This window comes from Rattus norvegicus, chromosome 4, assembly GCF_036323735.1.
Source record: "Rattus norvegicus strain BN/NHsdMcwi chromosome 4, GRCr8, whole genome shotgun sequence".
NCBI classification, from domain to species: Eukaryota; Metazoa; Chordata; class Mammalia; order Rodentia; family Muridae; genus Rattus; species Rattus norvegicus.
In genome coordinates, this window is record NC_086022.1 from 85891162 (window position 1) to 85901514 (window position 10353).

Here is a 10353-nt window from a genome sequence, read left to right on the forward strand (position 1 = left end):
TTTCCATGTCCTCTGCTCTTCCTCTCATCCTCCATATCTGGTCTCTCCCTTTTGATGCTCTCCAGCTGTGTTCTGCCTTCTAGGAAGACTTCCTTAACCCTGCCCTGACCCCGACTGGCCAAGATTGGAAAAGAGACCTTGCTCTGATGTCTTCAACTTGGTACCAGAGGCTCCTTGGCCTCTTGCTTAGTCTTGCTTGCCATGGAATTGTCAGCTTTGTGAAGGAGGGCTTGGTGCAGACGGGCAGAAGGTATGTGCTCCCATTTATCCTGTCTCCCCATCTGAGCCCAGTGCTAGGGTAAAGTAGGTTCTGATTTGTTGAATTCATAAATGAGTGCTGTAATTAAAGTATGATTACATATAAATTATATACTTAATATATAGTTATATAAGTCATAGATTGATGTTATAGTTCATTTATGAGAACATTAAATACTTGAAAACTTAATGAACCTATAGTCCTAAATGAGTGAAGTCCATTGGTCTGGGCAGAGGGCAGAAAAGGGGAACCACCCAGGAGTTCTCAAAGAAATCCCTATAACTCACCCAGACATGTCCTCCCTGAGATCCTAAAGAGAATGCAGATGGGGATTGAGCCACAAGAATTTATCTTCTACAGCTGACTTCTACAGCTGCTGGGACGGTGGAGCAGAAGATCCAGGGTTGGGGCACTGTGTGTGCCTCCTGCACCTGCTCCATCTGGTCTTCTGAAAGAAGCCAGAGAGACAGAGTGTCTCCATGGGGAACCAGGGAGTTTGAACAGTCTTCTCTCTTGGCATTCTGATATTGCCTATGCTGCTACTTCATGGCATTGCTAAATTCTCTGACGATCTAATGTCCCCAATCCCCTCTTTCCACTGCTCCCACTGCAGGGGCTAATTGTCAGTCTGGCTGGCTAGATCTTCATGCTTTTGTCCCTACTACCTGACACATTGCTCATCTTGGGTGGACCTTGGCAGGATTACAGACAGGCACAGGGCCAAGACTCTGGAGTGAAGGTCTGGGTGTGGCATAGGAATCTCTTACCATCCCTGTCCTGGTTTTCATGTCATGTGTGAAAATAACACTCATTCATTGGGTCATTGTGTGGGTTAGGCAAAAATTGCTGAGAACTCTGCCTGGTTCACATGAACCTTCCAAAAGTGTGGCCTGTGATCACTAAGCAAGTGCTTAGGAAAGATCTGCTGAGTTGACTGAATCAGGTATTAACAGTGGGATTTTCACTCGGCTCTGGCAACCATGGCCTCCCTGTTGGATTTTCTGCCTCTCTCTGATCTCTTTCAGTCTGTCCTCTGTTCTGTCTGATCATAGCTTTGGGGAGGTCAAGCCCATTATGCTCAACACTGCCTTATTTCTCTGCCTCTCCCCAATCACACGTGCACATGTGCACACAAATATGTTCACAAACATGGGGGCATTAATTCTACCCATGGTCTCTTATGTTCCAGTTTGGTCCCAGTCTCTTAGCTGTTTTTCCTCTGGATCTTTGTGTGTGCAAGCAAGCTGCTGTCTAGTTTTTGGTCCTAAATGCCCTCATGATGGCTTTGGCTCTGTTCTCTTCTTCCCTGCAAACCAATCATTATGTTCATCTATCTCTGGTGCAAGTGTGGTTCCCCTGTTCACTTTCCCATTTTGTTACTCTCCTGAACTTCTTGAGGAGGCTCCCATCCTGACTCTTTAGCCCATAGAATCCCTCCACCTCTCACTTGTCAGTGAGCATGCATAGGCCTTAGGAAGAGTGTTGACCACCCAGAGCAAGGTGACTTGCTTCAGCTTCCCTGGCTCTCTGCTCTCCTGGGGAACAGGATTCTCGTTGCTTTGGGCTAAGGCAGTCCTTTTTGTCTGTCTTGCCTAGGTCTCAGGGTTCAACTGAGCCCCAGACTGCATTTGCCTTTTCTGCTCACCACTTCTGAACTCCCCCATTCATCTCTCCCCCATCTCTAAGCCTTTCCCTCATGGCCCAACTTAGACTTAAAGGCATAAGGTAGAGTCGAGGGTGAGTTGCCCTGTCCCATCAGCAGCCCCACCCCACCCCACCACACCATGCCTTCCATCTGCTTTGCCCAATTCCTGAATTGTTGAGGAGAAAATGGAGGCAGAGCAAGGGAAAGGTCTTGCACAGAGGTAGAGAGTGGGGCTAGGATTGAGTTCTGTTTCAGTTGTGGATATGAAGAGGCTTCACTGGTCTCCCAGCCTCCCGCAGCATTTCTCTTCTTCCATTGCTCATTGACATCAACTCTTCAGTACTCCACATGCTACTAGACCACTCGTGCCATCCTGGAGGCATGGGCCAAAAGTATGATGTGGTAAGGAGCTGTCCTGAGGCTGAAGTGCTGAGGAATCCAGCACCAGTGCATACTGAGGGCACTGTCCCTGGTGGGTCAGGAAGTGAGTACCTACTCAAGTCTTCCTTTCAGAGGAGTGCAAGGTGATCACCAGTTGGATGCCTGGCTCTGTGGGACTTGAAGTCTCCCTTTAAAGGCCTTTTCCTTGGCTCCCTACAGTTTATTAGTCACTTTTACCTTAGTGCGAATGAGATCATGGCTTTTCTATGAGTATAGCCTCTTATTATTGAGGGCCCTAGAGATGGAGATGGAAATGTATTTTCTGAGTTCACAATCTACATCAGGTGGTCTGAAAGACTCCCTCTGAGCCTACATCTCACAGCCAAGGCTGCTCCTCAGAGCCCCTGAGACACCCTTCTCACCAATCTCTGCCTGTGGTCCCTGAAAGGAGACACTGAGTGGATATCCAGAAAGCTGCAGGGTGGCTATAAGTATGAGGGAAAAGAGAACAGCCCCAGGGAGAAAATTAAGTCACTTGAACATTAGCAAACCTCTACTCTCTGCCTTGGCCTAGTATGAATCGTCAAATTCCCAGGGTTGCTTTTCTTTGGGGAGGACTGTGGGAGGAAGGAATATTCTTTGTCTTGGGCCCAAGCCTGGCCTTGTGCCCTTTCCCTCTAAACTGAGGGTGATGTCTTCATTGTTGTTTTTGCTGTGTTTTTGGCATCTAGAGTGAACTCTGGTTGCCATGGCAACTCCAGCAAGGGAAGAAGGGAGAGGGTTGAGGGTACTGAATGTATTCCACTCTCAGCTTCTTTTCTATGTGGGGGTCTATGGAGGGCTAAGACTAAGACTGTCCCGTCCCTGGAAAGGTCTCCCTCAGCAATCCAAATCTCTCTTGCCTGTCTTGACTTCATGCTGGCTGCAGCTCCTTGCTAGTAAGATTCCTTTTCGATTGAAACATGGGCTTCCCTGGAGCAGAAGGATGTGTTGGAATGGGGGAGGGGAGACTTCAAAGAAACGTCCCCAGTTGGGGAACCATGCAGACCCATAGTTCTTCTGGGCACAAGGAAGCAACAGACAGGGCAGGAAGCTGTCCAAGTGCCTAGAGAGTTGAGAAGACTTGCTCTCCCTTTAGACCTCAGCAACAAAGGTGTGGGCGTCACTCTAGTGACTTGAGTCAGGTTCCAGGATGTCTAGGGAGATCTCCGACACTTCAGGCTTCAGAGGCCTCTGCTGAAGTTCCTGCCTACCTTTTCTACACTGAGAGGAAAGAGCAAGTGCACCAGGCTCGTGTGTCCTTTGCTGACTAGGGTTTGGCCATACCCTTACTACTCTGGATCTCTAGCACAAGATGTGGCCCCAAACAGGCTTTGTAAAGATGCCTGCTGGGTGAAGGAAGGGGTTCTTTCAGGAGGAAGTGAGCAAGTCTGGGGAAGACTCAAGAAAGGGAGATCGGGGGAGACTATGTCTCTGTGGAAGATGGGGCACTTTTGAAGATGCTCCAGGTAATAGAGACTGGCCTGACACTTCGAGCACGTTTGGCACCATATTATATACCTCCGCCACCAGTCGGTAGTGAGCAGTCTGCCCACACATTTCACCTCCCACCCAGATGAACCAATGGGAGAGGGGCAGAAGCTTGGGGAAGCAAATGAAGAAGATAGCAGAGAAAACCAGAAGCAGGTGTAGTAAGGGCAGATGGAGAGAAGGAGGAAGAGGAGGAGGAAGAGGAAGAGGAAGAGGAGGAAGAAGAGGAGGAGGAAGAGGAGAGAGGGAAAAGGAAGGATACAAAGAAGAGTTGAATGAGGGAGCACCCAGAAACATGATGAAGAGGCTCCACATCTCAGTCTGTATCCCCTTCAGCCTGACAAAGCAGAACCTGTGTGCTTGCTGTGAATGTATGTGTCCTTGGGGTATCTTGAGCTGCAGCTGATGAGTTTAGATCCGTAGGCTGTAGATCACCCTGGGGTTCTAACCTAGTTCCTTGAGCAAGCTGACCAGAAACTGACTCCTTCCCTGGTCCTTAAATATCCTATCCTTAGAATCAGGAGGCTTGTGATATCTAAGAGAACGTGGTACAGGGAGTATGTGGGATAAAACTACCCAGGCTTACATGCCTACCAGATGATCTCTAGGTGATTCCATGGCAAGTAGTCTATTGCTTTCAGCTTCTGTGTGATATCTAAGTGGGACAGTAACAACACTTTCCCTTGGAGTGGTGTGAGGTTCGAATGAGGCAATCCAGGTAGAACACCAAGCCTAGGCATCATAAGGACTGTAGAAGTCTGTGCTTTTGTCCCTTGGAACCTTCTGTGTGGATGAGGAAGAAGCACACACTGAACTTCTGCACATGGTTCCTTGCTCACAGAGAGGGGTCAGTGATCCTGGCTCAGACAGCAGCCAAGGAGAGTAAAAAGCTCATGCTAAGCAGGAGCAAGCAGCAAGTTTCCAGTGCCTGACCCACTCCTTGGCTTTTAAAAACAGTGTAAACGTAAATGTCCATTGTACAGATGAGGAAACTCAGGCTGGAGGAAAACAGGGTCTTGCTTGGGTCTCATGGAAGATCCAAACAAATAGAGAAGTGGGGACTCACTGCCCAGGAGGTTCCTTTCAATGTGGGCTCTGGAAAGGAGCTTGGGGACTGTAGGAGGACAGGGGACAGGCTCAGTTCCTGCCAACAGCACTCATTACCTCCCACTTACTGTTCTTTGCTGATTCTGAACAGCAGGTACCAGGTCTTAATGCCACCATTGCCTCTCCACATCAGGAAGAGAAAATTGGACTAAAATGGCTTGGTGCTTTTACCTCACAGTTTGGAAGGGGATGAAACGACAGCATAGGGCAAGTAGGCAGGGAAGGATGGTTTCTGGATGGAATCGAGGCATGCCAGTCTGCAAGGGGCTCAAAAGCGGCTGTCCTCAGCAAGCAGATGCCTGGGAAGAGGCAAAGGTAATGGCTTAACAGGGCTCAGACCTCTGACTTATAAGACGTAGGTGTCTGAACCCCCTCCAGTGAGTGAATGGTCTTTAAACATACTGGAGAGCACACCGAAGTGGGGCCTGGCAGAAGGACAAAGTTCACCTATAAATATAAGGTGCTTAAAACCACTGAAGAGAAGACAAAGCTTGGTACTCAACTGAATGAGTGCAGGGAATAAGGAAGAGAACCAGGCCATCAAGCCGAGATGTCAGTTTTCCCTTGGACTGGATGAGAGGGACCTGGGTTCTCTAACACGCAGTGTGTAAAAGGCCATAAACTTGGGGTATTAGCTTCTCTTATTCATGCATCATCATCCTGAGACCTGCAGCCTATGGCTCAGGACAAACTAACTATTCAGTGCACATCTAGTGAGATTGGGTTCTGTCCCCAGTGCAGGGGCAGCCTAAGAGGTACTAATAGGATGACACCCCATGCATCGGTGTCATTGAGAGGCAATGAGGGGAGTACTCAGAGGCAGAGTGGTGAAGGGGCTGAGGGTCTGGTCATCGTCATTCGGTGCTTCAGAGGCAAGTGGGGCAAAGTATGGGCCTGGTAGGAGCTTGTGGAACCCTCCTGTCACAGCATGAAGTCTGTGGATAGAAAAGCCCAGATCTCCAAAGCCATGGCAGGACCACCATTTCTGCCCCTGAGAAGTGTGGAGACATCATATATGTCCTGCCCCCATTACTCCTTCTCCCATTACTGTGGGCAAGTACCTGAGCAAAAGCAACCTGAAGGGGACAAGGTTCCTTTTGGCTCATGGTTCAGAGAAATACAGTTATGTCAGGGAAGGCAGGAAGAGGGAATGTTTGGTCTGTGGTGAAACCAGAAACCAGAGTAAGGACAATGACAGTGTTCCGTGGGCTCCTCCGCCTTTTCTATATGGGTATGGTGTACGTGTGTATGTGTACAGTGTGTGCAGGAATGTGTATGCCTGTGAATGTGCGTGTGACGGGGGTGGTTAGAGGTTGATGGCACTGTCTCTATTACTCTCTACCTTATTTTTTTAGATAAATAGCTGGTATATCTCTAACATAACTGGGACATCTACTACATAACTGGGATGTCTTTGATTTGGCTAGACTGGACAGCCAGCAAGCTTCTAGGATCAACATCTCTGCCTATCACAGGGACTGTGGGTACATATCATCATGCTCAGCCCATTATGGATGCTGGGCATCCAAATGCAGGCATTAGTGCTTATGAGACAGGCACTTTTACAACACCATCTTTCTCTTACCCCTCCTGCTTTGGATTCAGTCTGGAACTGCAGCATTTTAGATGGTGTATTATTTGATTTTCTGTTGCTGTGATATAGCACCTATGGAGGAGAGAATTTATTTGGGCTTACAGTTTTAGAGGGAGAGTCTATAATGATGAGAGAGGCATGGAGCAGGAAGCTGAGAAATGACACCTTCAACCACAAACAAGAGCAGAGAGCTAACTGGAAGTAGGACGATATTATGAACTCTCAAGTTCCATTGCCAATGTCATATTCCTCCAGCAAGGCTGCACTTTCTGAAGGTTCTATACTATTTCCCCAAATAGAGCCATCAACTAGGCACCAAATACTCCAATACCTGAGCCTGTGGGGACTTTTCTCATTCAAATCCCTACAGATGGTGCCATCCACATTAAGATGAACCTCCCCTCCTCAGTTGAGCCACCCTGGAAACACCTCACAGATGTGCCAAAGGTCTTGGATCGTTAATGTCCTATCTGGCTCACAAATGAAACTCATGACTCTTTTTCTTTTCAACTTGACATTCAAACATCATAAACCATAACATTTAAATCACAACATTCCAGCCATCATCCTTCTTAGGACTCATGGAGATCTTACAAATGCAAAATGGATTTATTAGAGCATCAGAAGTTCTCACAGTCATAAATACTAACACTTGTTCAAAAGCCCAAAGAGTCTTTCAAGACTCAAGATCATCTCTTTACTGTAAGCCTCTACACAAAAAGCAAGTTGATACATCTAAACTACAATAGCACATAGTAAATATCCCCTTACCCAAATGGAGCAAGGAAAGATTTGTCTAAAGCAAGGCTAAACACAGAAGGGAACACATTAATCTTTTAGCTCCCTCCATGTTCAGTCTCCGGGGATCTTAACCTGGGCTCCAATAGTCGTTCCTCTATTGATGCTACATGCAGCGTTTACTGACTCTCTTTCCTTGGTTCAGATCCACTCTATGCAGCAGCTTCCTTCTACAGACTTCCCATGGTCTTTGCATCTCCAGCAGCCATAAGTCTCTACTGAAGCTCAGGCTTCATCTCTACGTTTTCGTGACTCAGAGCCACAGATGGGCTGGCCTTGGTTGCTTGGCACAGCCTCCATGCCCCTCCGCTTGTATTGTGCAAATCTGCAAAGCAGCCTGGGATGGATGATAATGCCAGGTTCTGCTCCTAGGTTAAGATAGAGCATGGCACCCGTCGCCATAGCTGTACTGGTCTCTATGCCAGTGGGGGTTGTGTCTCTTCCAGGTAGCTTAGCTGGTCTCTACCTCTTGCTCTGCTGTTCTACCGGGCTCTCTGAGTCCTTGCCTCTTATAAAAGTTTGGTGCATCTGATCAGTTTCAGGGACCAGAAAGATAACAAACAAACCAACACCTGTAAAAAAAAAACCTTCCTTGTCGTTTGTTTAGCAAAGGGACTCACTCATTCCCTTTAGTGAACAGGAAACCCCTGTAGAATTTTCAGCTCACTCTCCAGTCTTTGAAAAGAATTTGTACTCTTCTAATATTTTATTATCATTATTATGTTTAGTTATGTGCACATGTGTGTGTATGCATTTGGGTATGTGCAGGTGATGGTAGATGCCATGGTGTTTAGAGACATCAGATTCCTTGGAACTGGAGTTACCATACAGTTTGACTTGGTATCGAGACCCGAACTAGGGTTCTCTGCAAAGAGGTATGAATTCTTAGCCTTTGAGCCACCTCTCCAGTCTTGAATATGCGTTTCTATAAGGGGAGCCTTCAAAGGGTAGGGTCTTACCATTAAGGAGGGTAAATGAATGTTTGGTTTCTCTGTAACTGTTCTAACTTCATTCATTGTTATGGTACGTACATTTACAGTCTCCTTGTTTACAACTTTAAATTGACTCATGCTATTTCCTTGCCAGACTGCACAGTGGTTTTTCATTTGTTTGTTTCTTATCTACCTGGTCCCTGAAACTGATCAGATGTACCCGGTTCCAAACTTTTATATGAGGTAAGGACTGCTGAGAGACCCCTGTAGGAACAGCAGAGCAAGAGGCAGAGACCAGCTAAGCTGCCTGGAAGAGACACTCCCCAACCTTCTGAGCGACTTGTAAGTTTGTGGTTTTTGGATTTTGTGAGCTGGCATGGGATTTGAGTAATGCAACCACCTTTGAGTCATTTCTGCCCCTGTGTGTAATCCATCATCTACACTCCTGCCAGTAACCCAATAAAGCTCATTGGTTCATGAATTTGGACTCTGGTGTCAACCTTACTTTGATCTGTTATTAATTCCCTATCTCAGGTTGGTAGGCTTTTATTCACATTTCCCCAGCAAATACTGTCACACAACAAGTTGGCAATCAAACTTAGCCATCATATGGAAGAGATGTGGAGGCCAAGATAGTAAGGAGTCTATTCTTGTGTGTGTTCAAACTCCATTATTGAATTATATGTACATATATATGTATAATGTTCTTATAATATATTTTGATCACATTCTTTCCCTTACCCAAGCCCATCTCATATACTTACCACCTCCCTACATGTCCAACTTAATGCTTTTTTCTCTTTAAAAAAAAACCCACCTGAAAAAGTAAAAACAGAAACAGAAATGAAAAATGAAAATCAAAACAGACAAATCTAAAAAAGAGAAAATAAATAAAAAACAACAACAAAAAACCAAAGCAGAACAAAACTAAAAAGTACAGGGAAAGAAGAAATATGGGAGGGGTTGGGGATTTAGCTCAGTGGTAGAGCGCTTGCCTAGCAAGTGCAAGGCCCTGGGTTCGGTCCCCAGCTCTGAAAAAAAAAAAGAAGAAGAAGAAACATGGGGCACATGGACTTCATTTATGGTGGCCAACTCTTCCTAAGCATGGTGCCTGCCCTGGGTGTGGTACTAGTGATACTCCATTGGAAAAAAAACGAATCAATTATAAATAGCTGTATTGTTGGGGGCGGGACTTTGTGTCCACTTCTTCTCGGTGGTGGTAGTTTGTCTTGTTTGAACCTGTTCAGGTCCTGTGCATGCTATCACTGTCTCTGTGAGTTCATGAATGTTTCAGCACTGTTGTTTCTTGAAGATGTTATGTTCTTAGAATTGTCCACCATCTCTGGCTCTTATAATCTGTCTGCCCTCTTTTCTGTACAGATCCCTGAGCCTTGATGGAATGGATTCAATCAAAATATCTCATAGGGCTGAGTGCTCCAAACTTTTTTACCCTTGGCATGTTGCAGTCATGGAATTCTTTGCTAGTTATTATCTACTGCAAGAAGACACGTCTTTAACAGCAGGGTTTGAGTGGTGCTCTGTTCTATAGGTAGAGCACTTAAGAGTCATTTTATTGCTGTGTTCTTTTAGAAAAATAAAAGTGATTTTTTTCATAGGCTCATGACCTATATAAAATCAGATTTTTGGCCTCTTTAGTAGTGTCCTGTGTGGCCTAAATCCAAGTTTTAGAAAATGGTTGCTTACCTCCATAACATTTGCGTCACTATTGCAGCCAGTGTATGTAACAGGTCAGGGTCTTGTTATAGGTTTCAGGATTTACAGCTTGGTGAAATTAGTGAATCCTTTTCTCCTTCTGTAGTGTGCCTTGCAGTACCACAAATGCTAGTCAGTAGGTGTGAAACTTATGGCACTAGCTTAAATTCTCCATGTTCAATGACATAAATTGTGTCTTCAAAAGTAAGGCCTTATCACGAGGCTTAGACAGGAATCAGTAGCCTTGGTAATAGCATGCCATGTTTGGGGGGAGTCTATAGTCAGTGACTCAAGAAAGTCACTCATTTCTTGAAGTGAAGATTTGAAGGTTTGAAGGCACTGAAAGTTTGACTTGGTGGAATAAGATGTCTAGTTTGGGCACTGTCTATCCCAT